Genomic DNA, 20,228 nt, shown 5'->3' with positions numbered 1-20,228 from the left:
ATATTTCTTCCCTCTGAAAGGGGTCTTCTCTGCAGGGGTGCCTACGGTAAATAGCGGACCAAGACATGCCATTTACTGCCTTTCCTACAGAGGGGTGGGACCTAGCTAGCTTCAACTTGACACATTGCAGATCCAAGAGGTGTTAGTCCTGCCTCCCTTTTGTCTGTTCTGCGACAAAGCCTGTTGCAGGCCCTTTTCAATGAACTCTTATCAGTATGCGCTGCCACCAGCAGATTTAGACAATAGAGTGGCAAATCCATGAAGCCTTTCATATTTTAATTAGGCTGGCCATGGCCGGAGGAGGAAGGTGTTGCCTTCCCCCTCTGAGATGCTTTTGATGTACCTGTGGCTGTCACATTCCAGCTGAACATGACAGGGTAGGACGATGCCTGTAGGCTGCGTCCTCCCACAGTACACTCAACTATGCATTTGTTGTGCGGTGAGCAGGGAAAATGTGTGCGGAATGGCCCCACACATTTTCTGAGGTTGAACTCCCATCATTAATTTTCATTCCCAAAGTAAAATAAAACAAAGGCAAGCGTATTCCCGTAAGGATGGTCGAATTCGTCACACCACCTTTTCAATCTGGTTTATCCAGGAGCAGTAATCCATCACCCTGAGGCAAAGGTCATTGTATGATTTGACATTTGGCATTTTGATGTATACATTAAATTGCTTTTTATTCCTCTTTCTTGAGAAAACCAGAATTTTTGCTTTTGGGGGCATTAATAGTTAAGCTGGTATGACAGCAAACATCCTTTAATATGGTGAATTCCCCCTTCAGATCGTCAAGGGTCAATGGAATAGGAACAGCATTGTCAGCACACGTAAGAGTTGGATACTTTTCTCCAGCCATCCTTGGAGCATCAGAAGAAGTAGCTAATAGATGATCTATTTGACACCATTTGTAAAAATGCAAAAAATGTTTGGTAATGAGAACACACGTTTCTCATACACCCACGGGTGTCTTGAATGCCCTTGCTATCTCACCATTAAGGTTCCGTCTTATAGTCGCTTTATGATATGCATCCAGAAATTGAATAGCAGAAAGAAGCACAGGGAGGATACCTACATTTTGAAGAGTGTTCCATATCCTGCTACAATGGATATGGTCGAAGGCAGTCTGCAGATCGATGAATATGATTCAGAGATGTATGTCCCTTAATACCACATATGTTTTTGCTGAAGGAGTTGCTGCTGCAGGCTCTGGTCAGTTGTGCTTATACCGACCTGAAAATCGGATTGGAGATGGTTTATAGGGGCTTTTTCTTCCGTTCAGGTTTCCAGGTGCCCGGGCACCGCTCTTGCAAACCCTTTGTGTACCGCGCGTATTATGGGCAACGGATGCGAGTTGCACGGGTCCTCTCTAGCTCCCTTCTTGTATAAGGGAATTATTTCCACTCATGTCCATGATGTCGGGGCAGCATTGGCATCCAGTCTTGCATTAGACAGCTGTGCTCGGCAAGTTCTTTCATCAGAGGAATCAGGAATATGACGATGCCTGGCACATAGTAACATATTGATAAGTCTTTGAGCTTATGTAAGCCAGTACACACTTCATAGCCTAAGCATTTCAAGTCTAGGGATCAAACCTTGGACATTGAATAAAGGTGTGTGCTGGGTTCAAGATTCTGCTGTGCTCTTTTTTTTTAAAAAAAAGTTTGTAACTTCTGTTTATTGGAAAGTTTCTCTGCACACACGATAATAAAGAACATGCAATGTAACAAAGAAGAAAAGGAAATAAAAGGAGATAAGCGGGGTACACACACCAGCCCCTGGCCATACCTCCTCCCAATCCCCCCCGCCCCCCCCCGCCCCGTCTTGGCACAAAAGCTTGCAAAGGTCCCTTTTTAATAAAATATGAACTGCTTCGGCTTGAAAATGCCCCGCCCTTGAGACGAAATATTGATGATATAAAGACTTCTGCAAAGTATGATTTTACAAAGTCCGAAGACAGAGGTGTTGGAGGTAAAGATCATAAAGGAATCAAGGGACTGACAGAGCTACTGTACAGACACCGGGAGACACGCATGCACCCTTCATGAAAGATATCATCATCAAAAATGGCAGGAGAGGTAGCGTTGCACAACATGATAGGGAAAGAGAGGGGTGTGGTCCTGGGAGTGGACATTGAAAGTCTGAATTTGATTGAAGGAGGGATTATAATGTCTGAGTGTGCTGGTCACATATGGGGGAATGAACTCGATACTGGCAATGATACTCCCCCACTGTGTATAAGTAAGGCCTCAGCCAGGGTCCCTGACACATACAGGGTTGGTCGTGTCTGTGTCAGACAGTGTTAAGTACCTACTGCATGCACACAGAGTGATTTCACTTAGCAAAAATAGCATTCACTGTAATTGGGCTTTTTTAAAAACTCCTTAAATGCCTGCCCTCAACCCCACCTTTAATAGAGGGAGACCTTCATGGCTGTTGCAGTGAGGATTTCTGTTCAACGCTTGCCCCCACTAGAAATTCAAAAGATGTTGACACAATGGGAGAGGCTGATTATATGCACATAATGGAACAATGTGGAAAAGAGGATTGGTTTCTCTCCTTTGCCCTGTGCCTGTAGCATATACAGATATCACGCTTCTGCCCAGTGCCCTTCCCCAATAGCAACCATCAAGTACACAACCAAGAGTTTAGCAGCATACCTATACATGGACTCTGGCGCATAGTGACGTGCCAAAACTTTCCAACGGTGCTCTTTCCTTTAAAGTGGAACTGCTATGGTGCACCCATGGCCTACACTTAATACAATTAATAGTATGAGTATTTCTACAAAACACTATTGTACATCTTAACCAAGGAACAAAGATAGCAGTTGTTGAGGGTAAAGACAACAATCAAAAAGAGTGCCTGAGTTACAGCACAGGAGCTAGAAGAAACAACATGCATCATACACAAAGGATTACCGTTATTAATAATAGGTGTAGAGGCAAAGTTGTACATATTCAAAGAAAACGAGTACTGGTCATCTAGCGGGGACAAACTTAGCAATAGTAACCCACGGAGACAACATTTATTTTGATTGCTGGAGGGACTGCATTGCTGGAGGTCACCAATTTGTCTTTGAGAATGAGTCTAATAGGAAGGGTCAAGCTGAATGCATACAGAGTAAATGTATGAGTTAGGTGCGCACCTAGCAAGCACCGAAACTACCGCTTTGCCGCGTTACTTTGTCTGCTGTTCACTGGACTGGTGCGAAAAAACGGACTTTTGCTACCCAACGTGGAAGGTAAACTTTGTATGAACTTTCGATTATTTGGTTGACAACAGTATCACTTCATATTGAATTTACACCTTGTTTCTGCTTGTTTTTAGGCGTGATTACACACAACAAACTGGTTGCCATGCCTCCTTCAGGGACATCTCTACTTATTGTGAGCACTCGCGCACCAGCATGCGCGCACCTAGCAAGTACCGAAAGTGGTGCTTTGCTGCTTCGCCGCGGCGCTACAGTGCAGTGTAGGCAGGTACGTTAAATGAAGTGTGTGTGTTAGGCTGAGTGGTTTCTAACTTGTGATCCTTTCAGGGGGGCATTTACTTTGCATTTATTCTTTAAAAACTGACATGCCTAATAACATAACCACGCCACAAAAATCCTTATCTCACATGGCGGAGAGGGTTCAACAAATATCTTGAAAGGCCATTGTATTGACTCCAGTCCCACGGGCACTGGGGTTGAATCGAGATATTCGCACATTTTGTGCGCTTCCTAGTGAAAACACGGGTGCCAAGTGTTTACTAAAGTACATCTCAGACCCCTCACAGTACTTCCACCACAGACAATATCGGATCAAACTATTTTGAAGGTGCCTCAGACTCCATTTAAACCGGCACATGTGACTAATGCACGGCTACAGTCTCCAAACATAGCTCTACCGGACAGGAGCATTGTATTCTCAGATATATCAATACATGCGAGCATTGGTGAACAAAGCATCTATAATGAAACTAGCTCGCCTGATTACAATGCTCGCTGCTCGATGGACTCATCAATCCACTCAATCTCAATCACATATGCCCAACCAACACCACGCAGAGAACCCCTGCCCTCAAATACACAAATAACACATTTTGAACCCACTTCCATGATCGAAATTACCTTAGCATCGGTCAACACTACCATTACGAGTCTTTGTAAATTGTTTTAAACTCTCAATGCTAAGATCACGTCACAATCTGAACAAATCCAACAACTGGTATCATGGATGGACAACCTTACTAACAGTACGAAGATTCCAATTGACGGTCCGGAAATACTTACTGTGACTAATGTGGGAGAGAAATCCATTTGGAACCAGCAATTACATAATGGCGGTGAGGTAATAACCGCCGTTTGCACACGTCATTCGCCCAGTGGAAATTATTGATGCTGCAGTCATAGAAATCAATAATGCCTCATGGGTAAGTGTGGACCCAAGCAGCGCAAACAATTGTTATGAGCAATGACAAAATCCTTTCGAAATTTTTACTCAGAAACTTCCTTTTCAAACTCGCTATAGAGCAGCGCTGTGTAAAACAAAACAAACATCACGGAAAATAAAAAAGAAAAATAATAAATGTCAGCGGAGTTCTCATATTCCAACTGCTAAGACGAATGTAAAACAACAGTAGAGGTCCCTGCAAATATAAAAAGTACCTGCAACTACAAACAAAGCAGTGATGGCCCCTAATAAAGAGAAACTTCAATTGACATCGCACATAACTACAGTCAAGCCTGTTTTTGATGAAAATATGCGGGACTCTCTGTCACCGGTGTCTATCGAAATGCTGCAGGGCCCACCTACGGCTCATCCTCCATTAGATGCCATGATCGAAATCATCGAACTAAGTGCAATGGAAAAACAGCAAGCTGAGCCGTCAACAGTCAAAAAGACGACCGTGAACAAACTGGTTGATACCAAAGCCAACATCAAGAAGAAAGATCTGGATTGCCGCACTTTAGAAATAAAGGCTGCAGGGGATGCCTACCTCGCTCAACGTCTCACGAACTCCGCCCCAGGTCGAACAAATGTCAGCGCTGTTAGCAGCAAAGCCTCGTCTAGATTGCACAATCAACCAACTGTGCAGCCTGAGACCTTAAATCAAACAGGTAAAATTGAGACCACTCCAAAGTGTCCCAAATCAAGTTTATATTGCTTGAACGCAGGAAGCATGAACAAGCCTGAATTGTCTGGATTGCAACATCAAACAACTTGCCAAGAAACATCCACAAAACAAGTGACTTTTACAGGCATCTCGGAGAAGATTTCAAATTGAAACCACTGAACATCCAACCAAATGGATGGGACAATAAAAAGTGGAACAAAGTCCAAACAATAAGTCATTGTCAATTGCATGCAAACTCCCAACTCCAAAGGAATTGCACCAAAAAACCAGCACAGATGTGTCACACCCTTATCATGAAGTGCCGTGACGCTCCATTCACAAAGTATGATCTGTGCCGCTCAAGCATATTAAACATCTTTGCTGACATTCATGATCTAGAAGATATATCATCACGTGATCAGGTCGGGTTTTTGTGCGATCACAATCTTTCAATAGTCCGATCTTTCAATAGTCCGGCTCTAGATCAAATCAGGCGTAGTTCTCAATGCAATATGGAGAGCCAAAATTGAGTAATTTAAGATAGGCTTCCTCATAGCTCAAGATCCTGAAAGAGTAAATCTTCGATCACAGGATACAAAGAAAACCATTCGAGAACCTCAAGTGACAAGAATCATCAAACCAGCGTGTCAATGTGCGCACTGTCCTAGGATGAGTAACACACACGATGATATCCATTGCATAAATAATGCATAACCATCAACAAAGTGCATATACAAATCGGTCTCATTAGCAAGTTGGAATTCTCGTGGTCATTCTCACCTGCAGCTATCGACAAATAACCAAATTAACACATTTGACATCATTGCATTACAAAAGACGTGGATGCAATCAGTGACTATTTGGGATGATCACAACATTTTTCTCGTCCCTGCAAAGTCATTGAATAGAGGCAGACCGACCTCTGGTTTATTGGTACCAGTCAAAACAAGTGCAGGGATGACTCTAAACCCATGGGCGTCTCCGAATAACGTTATGCAGCTGGTCCGCATTTCTTACCAGAATCAGAATCTAGCTCTAATTCACCTGTACCGAAACCCAGCAGGCATTACAGATCATGTCTTTTACAAGGCCCTTACCATTTTACTAGAAGTCACAGCCAAATCAGATGATATTATTTCCACAATAGTAGTTGGTGATATAAATCTAAATTGTATCATTTTGAATGGAAAAACCAAACATAATGAGGCCAAGAGGTGGCAGAATTTCATGGCTGAGAGAAACTTTAGAATGGCCAATAGAGCCTTGCTGGGAGATGTTCCAGCACAATACACTTGAAAGAGAGGCACCTCAACCAGCATTATTGATGATATATATCTGAGTGATGCACTCTTTCAAAGGGCAGATACATTTGAGATCATAAATCAAGCACATAGCGATCATCAAATGCTGGTGCTATACTGGAAGTGGAAAGTCACAGAGCCAGATAACAACTCTGGCTGGTCCAAACAACATTTGATCATCAACAATGCACACACTAACTTTAGAAGGCCCAAACCCAAGCTGCATCTATTGAGTAATAATCTTATTAATCAGCAGAGATCTGCTATGCCTCTCTCGTATTTGGAAATGCTATTACCTTTCAAGTCAGCATATACCTCCTTGGGCCCTCTTGCCCTTAATCATAAACATTCATATGATCCAGATTTACACCAGGCAAGAGCTAGCTATAGAAAAACATGCAAGAATGTATCAAATCTTCCCATTGAAATTTGAGAGCATGCCTTCAAAACAGCTAAATGTAAATACAATAATTGGAATTGAGCACGCAAAGCAAAAATATTTCAACATGGCAGTAAAGCCTTCTTAATGTCATTAGCTAACAAACGTTCTGCACAGACATGGGACTTACTTAATAACCATATTCCACATAAACAAACAAGTGCTCAAACAAATGGTGTGTCAGAATCTCAATGGTTAGCACACTTTACAGAACTCTATGCTGATAAAGGTTTTGATGAATATACATATATGCCTTACAAGCCCCACAGGATTGGTTGATGGAGTGTAATGCGGTATCCGGTCAAAGGGTCGAATACATTGTTTCGAAATACAATAGTTGTGAAACAAAAGGACTGAAAAAAAAGTTGAATGCCTTTTTTTAAAATATTTTTTTTGTTGCTTTCGTATAGGAAAAAAACTGGTTTTTACACTAAAAACTTACATTCGACTTCTTTTCTGTCCTTTTGGTTCGAAACTATTGCATTCCAAACAATTGCATTCGACCCTTTCACCTACAACCGTGTTATGCGCAGGTGATTGAAGAACTTATTCAAAAATCTTCAAAGTCTTGTGCGGTCTTCAAAGTCTTGTGCGGCAGGACCAGATGGCTTAAACAATTTTATGTTTAAGACACATCAAAAACAATGGGTGTTCATATTGAATAACATCTTTCAAAACATTCTAAAACAAGCTCAATACCAACATCCTGGCGCTCCTCTTTGATCGTTCTGATCTTTAAAAAGGGTGAACGATCTTTACCCATAAATAAGTGACTTATCGCGTTACTTGACGCACCTCGGAAATTTTATACAAGATTGGTATTAACAGATTTCAATGAATGGACACAGACTCAACAACACCGTGATAAAAAAATCAAACAGGTTTTGTAGCTGGTATGTGGACGGCGATACATCTGTTAACACTTCAAGCACTTAAGGAACAAGCCCATGTCACACAACAAGCAATCTTTTTTGCATTTATTGATTTGCACTCTGCGTTTGACTCTGTGTCTAGAGTCAAACTATTGTCTAAACTACTAAAGGAAAAGTGCCCACCCACCCTATGTGATATAATATATAGCGTACATTCAGACACATCAATCCAGGTCAGATTAACTACTTCTGCACTATTATCAACTTCAATTGCCACAGCTCTTAATCTATATTTGGACCGGAATGAACTTGTAATCAATCTTAAAAAGTCGCAGATTGTGACATATCCTTCGAATCTTGTCAATAGATGCAGGTTGAACAGGAACATCAAACATGCCAAATTGGAGGTGGTTCCTAATTATGTGTACTTGGGGATGATGACTGATGGTTCACCATTCCTAAATACACAATGGGAAATAATAAAGCGTAAAGTGGAGACTGCCATATTGCAGACCAGATTGATCCTACACAAATATGGGAAATTTTCCATTAATTCAGCTGTTTTTTTGGAACCAGAAAGTTATTCCCATGCTTTTTGTATGGCTTGGAGGCTAGAGCAATAATAACAACAGCCTCCCATAATAGTCTAGAGGCCAAATTCTGGAGACAAGTACTCCATCTATCGCAATCTTTCCCAGGACCTTGGCTGCGATATGAGCTGGGTTTAACTTCACTAATTGCACTGTATAACTGGCGTTTCTGTGCTCTGTTTCGAAAGTGTTTAATCTCGACTGATGTAAACAATGTATTCAGAACCCTATCAGTGCACATAACCTCCTCTCAACATTAGTTTGTCCAAAAATGGACGAATCATATTTTTCAAATTCTTGCAAATGTGGATGGAACTGTAGAAGTTCTGTTAACAAATCCAGACAGAGCGAAACGCAAAATTTATTTGATGGACTGGATAGAGACTAGGAATACATGTCTTTGTTATAAACATTTTAGCAATTAACATTTTGGTGAAAAAAAGTTCAGGCACATGGAACCTTATCTTCACAGATCACCTTCACCGTTCATTCAGAACTCAATATTGCGACTACGGCTGAACTTGTGGCATACTCGAGATCTTTTGGCCGAAGAAAAAATCATCGGCATGCAACAAAACTTTTGTCGCTTCTGTAAGGACTCTAAAACAAAATAAACAATGGAACATCTCATAGTGGACTGTCCAGCTCTAACACAACTGAGAGAGAAGCATTTTGTCAAACATTTAGTTTATTTCAGAAGCATGCCTATTGAAAATAGGTGGCCAATCATTATGTCCACATCTTCTATCAGCATTCGTATAGCAACTTGTAATTTCATAATTGATTTATACTTGCATGCACGAAATGAGAATGACGAATGCTGTGAGTTGCTTAAAGCAATGCCAGCTTTACAATCATAATCAATATACAGAAATGAAATTATTTTGCTAAAGCCGATCTGAATGTCAACCCGCTATTGATCGGTGTTACAAACTCCAACTATGCATGTAACTTAAACTGTACGTGCACAATCTACAATAATTAAGCAAATCATAAGCTTGTCATTATAACTAGCTGTCAAGTATTGGGTAGTTGGTCCACAGATCATAGCATATCTAAGTTTCAAGGGTGTTTTTATCCTTTATCCTGATTGTTTCAATATGTTGATCATGAATTTGTTTATAATGTGACAATTTTGATAATTGTACAGGTTGATAGTTTTAAATATTCTGTTAATACTTATTGAAAAGTTGATTCATTTCAGCTAAATCAATAATACAAAAAAAATGTATGAGTTAGGGCTCATCCAGTTCCCCCGGTATACTAGACTACTGATTCCCTAGCCAAATCATCATATTTTAAACACCTGCTGTATGTATAGTATTTATGCATGAAAAATAATAGCATTACCTGTAATTAAACCTTTTTTTTAAATGTTGTTTAATGGAGTACATTACATGAAAATGCACATGTGTGCAATGTATTTGTTTTATTTCAGGCCACCATGCTATGGGTGTTTTTAATGTTTCTTGGACCACTATGTCCACAATAATTATTAAGTAACTGATTGGAGAAGGTATACAAAGAGGTCAATCGTGCAGAGTATGGTGCCCAGAGATCCTGTGACTCTGGTCCACCAACTCAGTCTATACTGCTCACCAGAACACTGTTGTACCAGGGAACAGTGCACTGTATGTATTGTGGATAGGCCATGCATGTGCAGGTATTTCAACCAGCGTTGAATGTCAAGGAAACACCTAATGACAACATTAATGCCAATGCCTCACAAGGCTATATCAGCCATGTATCATGGACATTTTGGGGAAAAATACTGGTGAGATATGTTGATGAGATCATCGTTTGGGTGATAAAACATCAATAATTCGCAAATGTCATCCGTAAAATCAATGAAACTAAACCTTAAACCTTAATTGACCACAGCTAGTATGACCTGTGTGTTGCTTTCAGCCCCTGCACATATTTGTTTGGTGCATTGCACCTACATTTTCTTACCCAGTTGCATATGATGTGTGAAGAATTGGCATCTGTTAAGGGAGTAAAAGCCCTTGCTTTTTTTTTTGCTATTACATTACACAATGTTGCAGATAATTCCATCTCTGAAAGGGTTGTCTGCTAACCAGGATCACTTATCCGAAAGCTCCTTGCTAAAAGCATACTGTACACGTGCCCTGCTACACCCGTCTCTGGGATCTGAAGCCCATGCTCTCCAGAGGCACAGAGAAGGTTCAGAGGTTAGAGGGGCCCTCTTTGGTAGCTGCTGCTGACAGCAAAGTCACTGGAGACAGAGGTTGTATTTAAATATGCACCTCTGATTCAAAACCATAATGATAAACTATCATCTGGTGGCAGGATAATCTTGAAAAACAAGCCATATGTTTGGAATGGTGACTGGCATTTCATATAATTATTAAAACCACATCTGACTTGTAGCATACCAGTGACAACCCTGTGAGCTCAGACCATCTTTGAGAGGCTATGTGGATTCCAGGCTGCCTGGCCATCTGCATTCCAATGAATGAGTCAAAGGGTAGGGTGCCTGCCTCTGTAAACGCTCTGTGAGGAAGGGTAACTATTCCCTGGCAGGTCGAGTCACTTCCACTAGGAGATCTACTGCGTGCCTGTCTTGAAAGGCACTTCCATTTCAAAGACTTCACTCACACTAGGGGGTTGCAAAACAGAGAAGCTTTGAAGCTGCAGGCTTGGTGGGGGAGCTAAGGCAGTCAGAGACACAAGGTATTTGGAGAAGGGTCCTTCGTTCCTGCTTTTCTGTGGGCTCCCACCCACCCCCCACCTTTTGTGGGCCAAGGAATGACCTCAGGAGGCAATGCTCATCCAATCCGCTGTGACCTTTTAGCTTTAAAAGATGAGGTCTTCCACTTCTTCTTTGATTCAATTTTGGACTTTCGCGGACACCAGGAAGAATTAATCTAGACACTGCTGCTGGGAAAGCAATTATTTCCAAAGCCCTCTGCCAGAAGTGAAGACGGGATACGCAAAAGAGGAACTCCAAAACATTCGGGAACTCAATGGAGCACAAAACCTAACCTATAACACAAAAGTGTTCCCGAACAAACTCAAGTTATTATATCATTTAAATGGCTGTCAGTACATATTCAACTGGTAGCTTAAACAGAACAAAGCATACAATTATTCATGTGTATTTTTTAATCTCACCAATCAGATGATCCTAAAACACCATTCAAAAAATAGGTACAGAAATATGAAAATAATTGTTTTTTTTGTTTTATTATTTATAAAAAAAGCAACCAATTTAACCAATAGATGGTTACAAATATAAACAGGGATTACACAGATCAACATATATAAACCAAATTACAAGAAGGAACGTAGTTCTTTCAATTGCAAAATAAAGGGGGACAGAATCATACACAAATGAAAAGGAAGAAAGAAAAGAAAAAGTACAACACCAAATCAAATGTTATACCAAAAAAAACACATTTGTTCTATTGATGGTCTTTATCCATATAGATTGCACAATGGTAGAGGAAATGGTTTGTCAAAAACTAACAGAGAAAGGCCGTTTAGCCAACACGGGAAAGACTATCACTGACTAGCCCTTACTATCTTGAGGGTAGAGTTTATCAATACAATCACAGGTAGTCTTTTTGTTGATAGAAACAACTTAAATGAAAAAATCATGCAGCAGAGAATACTGTGCATTGAGCCTAATTTAGGCAGAAAGGATAGAAATCATAAACAACAAAACACAAATAAATTTGCGAAACTGATAAACACAATTGCTTTAGTTCCAAAAAAACCTAGAAGATTATGTCACAGGCTGAAATGTTGTACTACACCCTTTGCTAATAAGCGCGTGTTGCCACGCCGACTTAGTACAGGAGCAAATGCGCCTGTGGTCATGACGTGGAAATGGGTGGCGTTTTGGTGGTATGATAGTAGATGAAAACCACCTTCCTCAGGTACTTTGATCTTTAAGTTCAGCCCCTATAGAAGCAATGAGATGTAATACCTTTAAAAGTGGTAATCTCAGAGGACATTTAGAAATGCTGAAAGTGGTTCTGATATGGGAGATAGAGGGAGGTAGGTACCAGTGTATGGTGGAGAGCATCGGGCCACCTCTACCTTACAGCTGGCAAACGGAGCCCCCAGCGGTTAATACTAAAATATCAAATCCTACTAATACTCCAAGCTCCCCGTGAAGAAGTGAAAAATACGTGCCACTGAAGAGAAGTGATCGTGAGAAAGTCATCGAAACTCTGTCTTAAATCCCATGCAAAAGAGTAAAGGGAGACAAAAGGAGAGAGGTAGGCATAAGGTGTTATATATGACTGCATGCCACCCATATAGGTAAAGGGTGAATCCCAGCATCCCTATGAGGATAAAACAAATTCATACCTACAATAGTATTGAGGGTGCCTGTTGAAAAGTCGAGTCGCGGTCAGTGTACTGCGACTAGATGGCCAAATGAGTGCTACCACCTCTCAAGTATCTGTAAAGAAACAGGTAAAATGAAAGCTTATTGGGGAAATGCTCACAGGTTACAAGTTAAAGGAGGGGGGTTCGTGCAACATAAGCTTAAGCGAACCTGTGCTTGTCTTCAAAAGCGCGTTGTGCGAATTCGACACAGAAAGGGCAGGGAACCAGGTTGTTTGTCAGGTTCAATCCATCCGTTCAAAAAATATATATAATGGGCCGCATCGTTGCTGCAAAGACAGATACGGTTGCCTATGAGGATCAAAACATGTTAACGATGACCGTGAATAGAGAGATACTTATCGAAGTACTTACTTGCGGGGCACCTTCAAATGTCAACAAGTTGTAGGCGATCTGAATGCACATCACCGGTCTGCGTTTGCTGAGCAAATACACCGTTTGCGCTTCCGGGGGCACGGTTAATCGCATAAATGCATGCGCATAGAAAGGGGACTGCGGAAATCATTCCTTTGCGTTTTAAGGGGATCTGCATTGTCCATAACGGCATGGTGAGGATCATGCAAGCAATATGTGTTCCAATCTGTGCATATATGTGTGTCCAGCTGAATTACTGGATGGGAACCGAAATTAGAAAAAATACAAATAAATAGAAATAAAAATAAAAATAAAAATAATAATAAAAACATTTAAAAAAACAAGGCAGGCAACTCTGCGTAGTGCATCTGACCAAGGGTGCACAAGACAGCAACCCAGGTCATGGTGTGCTGTGATACATAGGGAGGGCCCTGGGGACAGATATATAGAAATATATGTCCAGAAACATTACTGAATAAAGGTAAGTGCTTAATAGATGATGATGCAAAAATGAGCAGCGTTTGAAGGTGGAACTAGCTAAGGATGCATCAAACTACAGCGAAGAACCTGGTGTATTGTAGTATATGCTAAGAACCACCTGAAAAAGGCTAGGTTATACCGAACCCAGGGATAGAGATGGAAGTTTACCACCAAGTTGGAGCTGCCTCATTGAGACCATTGGCGATCGTGTCTAATTCAAAAATCCAGCGTGCCTCCTTATTCGATAATGCCTGGAATGGGTTGGAGGCATTTTTAACAACATCAATAACCCACCATCGTAAGTCTTCCGTTGTGTGGCCATATTCCATGTAATGGCTCACTAGGAGTGAGTTGATGGCTTTGCACCGGATCCTGGAGCGATGTTCTGTAATTCGGGTATGGACCGGTCGTGTGGTTTTACCTACGTATTTGAGCCTGCAGGGGCACTCAATACAATAGATAACCCACGGGGTCTTACAGTTTGAGTAATGGCGTATCGCCCAAAGTTTGCCATGCACGGGGAATGATTTAGTCCTAACAGCAAATTTGCAAATTGAGCAAGTGCCACAAGGATAATGTCCCATCAATGGACGGAGATCCCAACTTGTTGTGGAGGATCTGGAGGTCTTCTGTGGAGTAGACGCATGGACCAATTGATCCTTTAAGTTCTTTTGTCTCTTCATTGCAAATATTGGCAATGGTTCTGCTGGTAGGGAAAGCTGCGCCACCGACCAGTATTTTTTAATTGCTTTTTTGATAAGGAAAGTATGTGGACTGTAAGTGAGGGCACATACTAGTTTATCGTGTTGCACAACGTCCTTAGGTAGTAATAGAGTGTCCCGGGGAGTGAATCTTGCCCGTTTGTAAGAGTTAGTAATCAGGTCTTTAGGGTAACCACGTTGCCCAAATTTCGAGGTCAAATTTGCTGCATGTTGATCATAATCTGCTATGGAGGTACAGTTCCTTCTTATTCTCAAAAACTGAGAGTAGGGTAGATTTTCTTTTTGTGTGCGTGGATGGTAGCTGTCGAAGTGCAATAAAGTATTGTGATCTGTCGGCTTGGTAAAGAGGGAGCTGACTAGTCGATTGGCGTGATGCTGAATGAGTAAATCGAGAAAAGGGATTTGCATGTTACTCTTGGCAAGAGTAAATTTAATAGTGCAGTGGCATTCATTCAGCCATAACAAAAAGGAGTCACGTTCTTCGGTGGTACCATGCCAGATGAAAATGATATCATCTATATATTGCCTCCATTTCTCAATATGTTGGTGGTAAGGGTTAAGGTCAGAAAAGATGAATTTGGTTTCAAGAGGGGAAGACGGGGGCATCAAGACAGAAGCAAGCGTTGTTCCATACCCATCCCTCAAGCACCTTTGCTGAAGACCAAGACCAGCCACTCTGCTATCAAAACTACCTGTTAGGAGAGCAGAGAATAGCAACGACTCAACTTGTCCTAGAGTCCCCTGCAGTGGGTTTCCCAGCTTCCAGATAAGCAAAAGCCGCCAGGTGCCACATTATCAAAATTAGTTTTTGCTTTGATAATGCAAAATGGAGCATACCGATTTTGTCACAATGCATACTATCTAAACACATTTGCACTAGGACAAAAATACAGCAGGCTTTTTTTGTACTATATTTGCTGCATCACATTAAACATATCTACTACATTTCTTTGCACGTTACACAGCGAGCACAGCAAATGAAACAGCCTGCTCCAATTTCCCCCAGTGAAAACATTTTTAGATAATACTGATTGTGGCTAAACCTGTTTGCTCCTTTCTCTATTATCAGAGCAGCAACATTGATGCTAAATTCATTTGCTCAACTGTTTTGCACCAATGCAAATCTTTGATAATCTGGCCACAGATATTCTATTTTCATTGCTCAAACCAGCCCGAACCAAACTCTAACCATGTTCACTACTTTCAAATCACCTTGACCCAGGGTGATGCCTTTGGCATTCACTTTTGAGTTTCGAACCACCACTTGCATCCAACGAACTGGTTTGACGCTGCATCGCCCCAGCACAGCATTGTCACCTGTCAGGTTTACGCCCCAGCAGACCATGCAGATGGCTTCAAACCGCTGCATCATCAAACCAAGCTCTGAACTGCCAGGACTTTGCATCACAGCTCAACTTGAACCACTGGATCATCCTATCACTCATCAACCCAAACCAATAGTACTCATAGCTTCAAAACCACACCCAATGCTGCCTTCCAGCACACAGATCAGCACTCAAACCCAACTCAATGCTGACTCGCCAACTTTGAACCCAGTTTGAACTGCAAGTATCGCATCTCAAAGACTGTCTAGAACCTATAGAGGTACATCTGAGCTGAAATCAGGTACTATTGAGAGCTCTTGTCCACATGGTCCATCTTTGAGGCCCTTGTTGCATCTTTTTTTCTAAAAAAGACATCTTTCGAGTGACCTTTTTGCAATTCTTACTTTTTCCACCTTGTTAAAATAACATATCCAGAGTGCCTTGGCATATTTGTTCTGCAATTTCTTTTTTCTTTTACATCAGTGAGTTTGTATAGAGTTTTTAATAGTTGTGTGATTGATGTGTTTAATTATATTACATGGCCTGCGGTAGTTATGGTTAAGTTGCTAAATCCATAGGAAGAGCACTTTTTGGGTGGCAACTAACTTTGCTCCCCCGGGACGAATCCTCACCAAACTTTGCAAAAACAGTATATGGCCCATTCTGCAAAGCATGGTGAGGTTTGGTCAAGGTGGGGGCAAAGTTATAGGGGGGGTCCCAAAATGTCTTTTTTTCCCATAGACATAATGGGAAAAAACATTGCTCACGCCTACAGACCAAAACGCTGGACAGATTTTCACCAAATTTGCGGCTGGAGCGGCGGCTTGGTCCCGAAAGCCTGCTTTTGTTAATTTGGTGTAAATCCGTCAAGTATTTTTTTTTTAAATGACCAAAACATAAGGCAAACAAATTAGTGATATCTATGTCTGCTCCTCGGACGCAATTCTCTGTTCGCTCCGCGGAGAGGACACCGATTGGCTAATAGACTTGCATCATGTCCGCGGACACACAACGTGTTCACTGATTGGTTGGCGTGAAACATGAAGTGCGACAGATTTTTGGAAACACCTGCCATCTTGGATTCGCGGACATCAGCCGATGTTCGTGGACATCGCGACAAAAACATATTCAAAAACACAACATTGCACTTGTCAAACTTATCAAATAATCTCTGGGGGATGAGGGGTTATGAGGAAGGCGAGGAATATGGCTGCAAGAAGCAAAAATACAGCTGCTTTCACTGCAAAAGTCTGCAAAACATTGCTGTGAAAGTTTGTGGACAAATCTGCTTACTGGTTTGGTGAAAAGCAGTTCTTGGATGGCTTATAACTTTGGCGCCACTTAATGGAACTGCATGTAATTTTGCAATTATATTCATGTCCTGATCCCGAATGAGGTTGCAAAGTTTGGTGGGATTCTGTCAAGAGGGGGCAAAATAATGTAAAGGCTAATTCATGAGGTGCCATTTGACCAATATACACTGACAGGCAGATTCATGGAATTAATGTGCGGTGAAAATTTCTAGCGAAACCCGCGCACAGCGATTCATGGAAGTCCGTGCGCATGTAAATTAAAAAATTGGGCTCCTGGTTTGGAGCCTATTCCACCCAGGAGGGTTCAATAGAAAACAAAAATCACAATTGAATAGGTCGAAGAACACTATGCTCAAAAAACAAAACTCCCAGAACTTGTCAAACTCTGAATGTATAAAGAAGGAATCACTCTTCGATATTCTGTTGATTAGACAAGTCTCATTTGTTTATATCAGGAGTTGTGCAAATCAAACTATAAATGAACAATTAAGCATTAAGACATCAAACGGTATTTAACCGAAAAGCAGACAATATTTACACCACACAACACCAAACATTTATGGGACAACAGCCAAATTGTGTGTGTACAACAAACTCAACCTCTGTTGTGGTTTGCCACGAAATACACGTATTACAGTATACAAATTCAAATCGACATTGTAAAATCACATAGAAAAGTTAGAAAACACAAAATCATTATCCTTGTGTTAAGAGCATCAATGTGCTGCAGTTGGGGATAGTAGTGCGTCTACACCAAGGTGTTTCAGCCGTTTCTAGGTGGGCTTGATGTTACACAGCCTTCATCAGGGCGGGGTTCTGTGCTGTATGACGTCTGTGCTATGGGTTAATTAATTTCACCGGCACTGGTTTAGAGATCCGCTAGCCACAAGGGCTGGTCTCTGTGTAATCCTCTCGCAGGAGGTATCTGTGTCTAATTCAGCCTGGACCGATTGGGTATCATTTAAGAACTCCGCACGGCAAAACTGAGGCAGCTGCAAGTTTGACAGACCGTCTGCAGTGTTAGCGAGCAATGACTCTTCTAGCTGCTGAGTCACCACGGAGTATGCGGGGGCCTGGCTGCAAACGTTTGGTGTTGTGTGGTGTAAATATTGTCAGTTTGATGCTTAATTGTTCATTTATAGTTTGATTTGCACAACTCGTGCGCGTGTAAATCCATGGATGTGCGCTAAAATCCTCCGTGGCGCACGCTGGCACACACGTCTTTAAACAGCATGCGCTATGCGCACAGCGAAAGCGCACATAACGCAGCGCACACAACAAAAGTAGGCGTAACACGGGGCGTAACACGTGGAATGGGGAACAACGCGTGAAAATGTGGGTGTCACGGGGGAAGTACAGGAGGCAAATGCACGGAACGCCCACACGCACGCCCACAACACGTACTCATGGAATCTAACGGGGCTAATGGGTGCGTCAAAAAAGACGCGCTAATCCCGAAACACGTACGCCAGCAGGAAGCAGGCATATGTGGACCCGCGCAGCATAAAAGTGTGCGCAAACAACAAACAAGCTCAGACGCTAAGATGAATATACAGTTCCTTGCAGCAGTGGTCGTGGGATACCGCAGGAGGAGGAGGAGGATAGTCAGGCCCAGAATTATTACACCCAGAACCAGCCTTTTTGGGATGCCTGATGACCAGGTGTATGGGAGGTACAGGTTTCCACCTCACATAATACTCGACCTGGTGAGTGAGTGGGAGGATGACCTCACATCACCCACCCTGTGCTCTCAAGCACTGAGCCCCCTTGAAAAGGTCCTTAATGTACTGCACTTCTTGGCCACTGGATCATTTCAGTGGACCAGTGCTATAGTGGGGGGGGGTGTCACAGGCCACACAGTCACGCTGCCTACACCAGGTGTTGGCCATCATGACTGCACACCCATCAGTCTGCAGGCACATATAGCTGTCCAGAACACATGCAGAAAGGCAGGCTGCCATCCAGGATTTCTACGGGGTGGCACAATTCCCCAAAGTGCTAGGTGCCATTGATTACACCCATGTATCTCTACGTCCCCCCAGGGCAACGGAGCACATGTATAGAAAGCGCAAGCACTGGCATTCCATCAACGTGCAGGTAGTATGTGATGCCAAGGGAATCATCACCTCAGTATATGCCAGCTATCCAGGGTCCACCCATGACAGTTTCATTTACAGAATGTCAACCCTAAACCAGGACCTAGAAGCTGGGCGGTATGGCGATACATGGCTGCTTTGTGAGTATAAATGCCACTGCACATGCATGCATGCATGTCAGATACTGAGTAATGTCACAAACCCACTAATGATACCCATCACCACCTCCCCAGGGGACAGTGCCTACCCTCTGAGCACCCACATGATGACGCCAATTCGGAACCCCACCACACCACCAGAGGTAAGATACAACACAGCCCATATTGCAACCCGGGGCATAGTGGAGCGCACATTCGGAGTGCTCAAGTCACGCTTTCGCTCCCTTGACCGCTCTGGTGGGCAGCTGCTATACGCTCCCCCAGTAGTGTGCAGGATCGTAGTGGCAGCATGTGTCCTGCACAATGTTGCAACATGCCGGGGCCTGCCGGTGGTGCCCCCACATCCCCAACCACATGCATGGCCGCTGCGCATGTGAGGGGAAAGGGCACGTGGTGAGGCAGCCAGTACGGAGCTGGTAGCTAATTACTTCACCTAAAATCACACCCCTGTGGAGTGCACACAGCCCTGGCACATACCAGCTGACAATCAATGATGATGACATAAGGGACAGTCAACTGTCACAACCATACCAGCCTGAGATTGGTCACCTAGAAGTGTTACATTGTGTGCATCCCTACCTACCAAACCACCACCAATGCTGTGTCATTATAAGACATATATCTATGCTGCTAAATTGATAACCCCCTTGCAAAATACAACATGAAAACAGCGCCATGTCACCCAACCCCTCCCCTGCTCCGCCACCCAACACACCATGGCATGTCATGCAATGTGAAAGCAAACAAAGCAATGCACAAGACCTGACACAAGTGTCACAAAGTGCACTGTCCCGAATGGAAACTGCCCACAGATAATATGCTCCCAGTAATCAATAACAAACAGCACACATGAACAAATACTTACCACCAACACAATACAGCAACACACCATGAAACATTGCAAAAACATGACAGTACTAAGTCAAAGTAGTGGTAGTCTTACAACCTGAATAAGCCAGCACATCGACCCCTTCCAACTGTAGAGTGTTGCTGCCACGCAAATGTTTCAGTGTACTACATACAACATGAACTCCATCTGCAAAGGAGACGGCCTTGTGAAGACATGAGGATGGAACATGCAAATTAGGAGGAAGACATGGATGC

Source organism: Ambystoma mexicanum, chromosome 4p (genome assembly GCF_040938575.1).
Source record: "Ambystoma mexicanum isolate Mex_15411 chromosome 4p, UKY_AmexF1_1, whole genome shotgun sequence".
In the NCBI taxonomy this organism is placed as follows: domain Eukaryota; kingdom Metazoa; phylum Chordata; class Amphibia; order Caudata; family Ambystomatidae; genus Ambystoma; species Ambystoma mexicanum.
Note: the sequence above shows the minus strand (reverse complement) of the source record.